This window comes from Copidosoma floridanum, unplaced genomic scaffold (genome assembly GCF_036245765.1).
Source record: "Copidosoma floridanum isolate Cflo_tuat_1 unplaced genomic scaffold, Cflo_Japanese_pri ptg000004l, whole genome shotgun sequence".
In the NCBI taxonomy this organism is placed as follows: Eukaryota; Metazoa; Arthropoda; class Insecta; order Hymenoptera; family Encyrtidae; genus Copidosoma; species Copidosoma floridanum.
In genome coordinates this window covers 35,519,222-35,524,379 of record NW_028321881.1, presented here as the reverse complement: position 1 = coordinate 35,524,379, position 5,158 = coordinate 35,519,222, and the positions used below count along the sequence as shown (strand labels likewise).

The 5,158-nt window shown below is 34.0% G+C and overlaps 1 pseudogene; it reads left to right on the top strand.

Annotated features, from left to right (window-relative positions):
- Positions 1–3,139: 3,139 nt before the first annotated feature.
- Positions 3,140–4,872, top strand: LOC106646810 (ER degradation-enhancing alpha-mannosidase-like protein 3; annotated as a pseudogene).
- The last annotated feature ends 286 nt before the right edge of the window (positions 4,873–5,158 follow it).

Here is a 5,158-nt window from a genome sequence, read left to right as displayed (position 1 = left end):
AACTTAACTCCATTAAGATGTACGATTAAAGCCGATAAGCTATTAGTTTTACTACAATTAAATGGACCGCAAAATTTAGCGCGAATACTATCGAGAAGTAGTTTACCATGTCGATTCAAATGCTTTTCTTGTTGTACAATAGCGTCAAAATTCGGAACATGTAATTTATGAAGTGGTCTTTGAATTTTATGTCTCCTCAGTATGAAACATGAGTACCAATTATGCCTTTAATTTAACAGTATAACTCTTAAATATTCTTAGCTCTTTATTGTAACGAGTTCGTCTATAAATATATTTTTTATTTTCTTGAACGCTTAGTCATAATCCAACCTCTAAGGACTATTCATTATCATGATCATGCATCGTAAGAGAGGACGAGGTCTTGTAAGTAAAATCATAAATTCTTTACCAGTAGAGCTTCATTTGCCTGGATATCAGTATTGTGCGCCTGGTACTAAGCTTGCTAAGCGTCTTGCTAGAGGAGATCCAGGAGTTAATCTGCTGGACGCTGCGTGTATAGAGCTTGACATAGCAAACTTAAAAAATCGACAAGATTTAAAAGCCAGACACAAAGAAGATGAAATTTTAGCTGAAAAGGCTGGACAACGAATTAAAGCTCCAGATTCAAGTATTGGTGGAAAAGCAGCAGCTACTTTTGTGACTGGTGCTATGAAGCTTAAAAGTAAATTTAGTATGGGGCTAAAGAAGGAGAAGAAGAAGCATTGTATTAACAAAAAAAAAGAAAAAAGAGTAGCTTTAACAAATAAGGTGGTGCTTTAAGTGCAATTATCAAAGCTGCTTCACAAGACATTAATACGAATAGCAAAAAAAGCTCAAGATGTCATTAGTAGTGCTCTGAAAGGTGCTCGTACTGCTGTTAAAAAGTCTGGTGGTAATAAGCATGTCAAAATTTCCCGCATCTCACGCCTTCCTACTTAAACTGGTGGATCTCTACTTTTAATACCCTTGTTTGATAATTTGAGCTAGCTTTTGCTAAGTTGACAACAAACTTGCTGATGGCCAGCGGTTTTCTGAAACAGCTATAGTAAATCTTAATGATAAGAATGGACCTGGGACTCACTGGGTGGCTTATCGAAATCGTGGTAATAATGTTGTATATTTTGACAGTTTTGAAGATCTTCAGCCACCAATCGAATTAATGTTATATCTAAAAGTTACTAAGTCGAAATATAATCATAAGCGTTATCAAAAATTTAACTCTCACAACTGTGATCATTTGTGCTTAAGGCTTCTTTTAAAAGAAGTATAACTTTTTAACATTAAGAGAAGCCTTTTAGTTATACTTTGACAACGATGTGAGAAACATTGACGCCCAGCTTTTCTGGTACTTCTCCTGTTCTAAGAGCACAGTATTTTTCACCTATTGAATTATCACTAAAACACAGCTACGTTCTTGGCTTAGTGGAACTTTTGTCATTCAACTCAGTTCCAAATATTGATGAAAATTGTAATAAGTTTTACGTTGACAATCAAGTTATTGTATTATCTAATGGTAGTTATAAGATCAAAGATATTAATTAATTTCTAATTTAAGTATTACAACCTAGCAACATAACTCTTGATAGTACGCCGAACAATAATACGCTTCGGAGGGTTGTCAAGTACAGCCATACCATTGACTTTAGACCTAAGGATTTCGTCGGTCGTCTATAAGGTTTTACTCAGCGAGTTCTCAACAATAACACCACTCATATTTAAGACTCACCTGTAGCTATTCTAAAGATAAACGCATTAAGAGTTGAATGTAACATCACGAGAGGAGCTTACATAAATAGCAACAAAGTGCACACGATTCATGAATATTTTTCAGTTGTACCGCCAGGATATAAAATTATTGAAGTTCCTTCACAAATAATTTATTTACTGATTATTTGACGTACTATTGATCATATTCAAGTACGTACAGTAGATCAGGACGGTTATTTATTTAACTTTCGTGGTGAAGTCATAACTAGAAATAAGAAATCTGGACTTAAAAACTTCGTCGATAAATATTCAACCAACAAAGGATCTTGTCCTAATAATCAATGTTACGAAAAAATAAAAAAGCAATAAAATTAAATATTATAATTGCGAAAGATGGAGTATTTTGTAGACATGCAAGGTTTCATGAAACCGGGTAATGATTATGTGCTTAATGAATTGGCTATCCTCCCGCTCAATACTAACGATGCAGAAGCCCAAGTATTCCTTTTTAAAGCACCCTTTAGTTGGCGAACATTACCCCAAAAGTATAAACATGAAAATTTAGACCTTGAACTTTGCTATCATGGACTAACCTAGGACTTGGGAAAAATTAAGTATACAGAGATAGGAAATATTTAACGGGAGAATCTTGTCAATGCTACAAAGATACATGTCATTGGTGATCTAAAAAAAAAGTTGCTTGAAAGATTTGACTTCAAGGTTTGATGATATGACAGACTATCCATCGCTCGAACTCCCAAGATTGTTTACTTCTTGCACACATCACAACGGAGCCTACAAATTTATGTATGCTTTTCATAATGTGAAGCGAATGAAAAAATTTAACTTCAATATAGAATGGGTTTATGTTGATGATGATAATAATAATAATAATAGTATAGAGCTGTAAGAATGCATCATATTGTATTTTAAGAACAACATGTTTAACAAAATCGTTTTGTAAATCATGTAAATTTTCTATTTAGTATAAACTGATTTCAAAAATAAAACAAGAAATGTTTAACAATTATTTCCCTACTGCTTCACATCCTACGTTATCATGCAACGTGCTCGCTAACACAAAAAAAAGTTTTGTAAGCATATAACTATCACGTGCACAAGCTGCATACGATCTCGCGAATTCAAACAGCGCACGCAAATCAGCGCTGCAGACGACTTATGCACATTGCATTGTGCGCAAACTCAAGCAGCGCTGCAGGCAGCGATGGCAGAGAAAATCTCAACATGGTAAAAAAGTGGATCCCCCACCACTCCAACACCAGAATAAGAAAAGTGGGAGGTCTTCTTTTTGCCGAAGCTAACTTCAGAGCCTGTAGTGACTGCTGACAGTGCCATGGCGTTTTCTGCTACGATAGCAGCTCTTAAATTGCAGCCTTACCCAATACATATATATATATAGTATGTCAGACTTATGCCATTGATTTGTAAGGGTAGATACAGAGGATTTAAGCCAGATCGAGGAGATATGGACTCCACTCTTGGAAAGTAGGTGTAACATTAGATTAAGTCACTTGGTTATTACAATTCAATATATTTTTAATTAAGTGTTAAGTTTTCATGTTATGTTGGTGGATACTCTTGATACTCTTGTAGTGGGCTTAAAAAGTTGGACGACAAACACTTTGTTATGAATTTGCAATGCCTTGGTATAGAGGTGAATTATTGACTCTAGCAAAAGATTTAGGAGACAGATTTCTACCTGCATTTAATATCACAACCGAGATACCCTTTAGAAAGGTAAATTGCGTTTTAAAACTTGACTAATCAATACATCTTTTCTAATTTTTTTTTTCAAATATTCAACCTTGTATTTAACTGTAGATAAATTTGAAATGTCATAATAGGAGTACCATTAAAAATGACCAAAGAAAGTTGTACAGTCTGTGCTGGTGGTATTATCTTAGAATTAGCCGCCCTGTCAAAGTTAACAGGAGAAGCAGTGTTCAAGGTAAATGCCTAACTAATAAAATAACGTGACAATATGTCTTAATTAATTGCATTTGCACGAGAAAGTTCAAAAAGCTATGGATGTTTTATGTAAATTAAGACACAGAGGGACCGATTTAATTGGTTCAGAATTAAATGTGAATATCGAAGATTGGGTTCGAAGAGATTCACGTGTTGGAGCTGGCATTGATTCCTATTACGAGTATTATTTGAAAGCTTACAAGATTACATTATCAAGATAGTTTTAATTTAATACATAATACGAGCAATTTGTAAAGGCGATGATGAATGCTTGAGAAGATTTAATAAGCCTTACGAAACTATAATGAAATACATTGGTCAAGGACCACTGTTGCAGGAGGTTTACGTGCATAGACCAAATACCAATTTAAAAAATTTTATGGATGCTCTATTAGCTTTTTGGCGGGGACTGCAAGTAAATTATTCTGATAAAATATATTTCTCGCAATTTAAAAAAGTTGATAAAAAAAAATTTTCTTACAATTCCAGGTGTTGCAAGCTGACATTAAACCATCTGTTGAAACACGAGATGCTCTATAAAGTCATGCAATAGCATGATTTTTTTCTAGAAGTATTTACTAGGAAGCATTTCAGGTAATTGACATCAAACAATCTGAATACCTGGAAAAATATCCTGCTCAGAATACAAAATTTATAAAATAATAGGTACACCGGGGCAATCATCCGCTACTAAGACCCGTGTTCTTAGAGTCGACGTATTTTTTGTAGAAAGCAACTGGAGATCATTACTATTTAGGACTTGGTCGGAAAATATTAAAGAGCTTTCAAACGTATGTCATGGTACCATGTGGTTTTGCTGCAGTGTATGATGTAAGAACTAACAAGCATGAACAGTTTTGTACTCTCCATAACTTTCAAATATTAGTTTTTGTTATTTGTTCATCCGAACGGTTTAATACTAAATTTGGATGAATCTATGTTTATCAACAAGGGTCATTTGCTACCATTGTTCCTAGCTGTGTCACGATGGTAACTACTTTACAGCAGCAGTATTATAAAAAAAATCTTGTAATTCATAATTTCAAATGATCGATGTTGCAGAAAATCAAAAAAGAAAAGGTATATGCCAAGGAAATTGACTGGACGTGTCCAAACAGTTTGCATCTATTTCTTACCTTGGTGAGACAACCACTGCGTAATATATTGTCAATTTAATAACAAGGTACGTTTTAACAGTATAAACTTCAATTATAAACAAACACTAAATTTTGATTTAACTCGTCATCTAAAACTAAGATTTTAGACTCTAAACCTACAAAAAGCTGGTGCTATAGCCGGAATCGTGCTGGAAAATAAACGCAACAACGAGTTTTGAAAAAATCGATTTATTTCCCATTATCATCGTCATTTTTTATTGACGTTACCATTTCTTTTGTATTTCTATTTGTTGTTGAAGCTAGTCAATTACTGGAAGCCATGATATCAATTGAAGGTGCCTTAA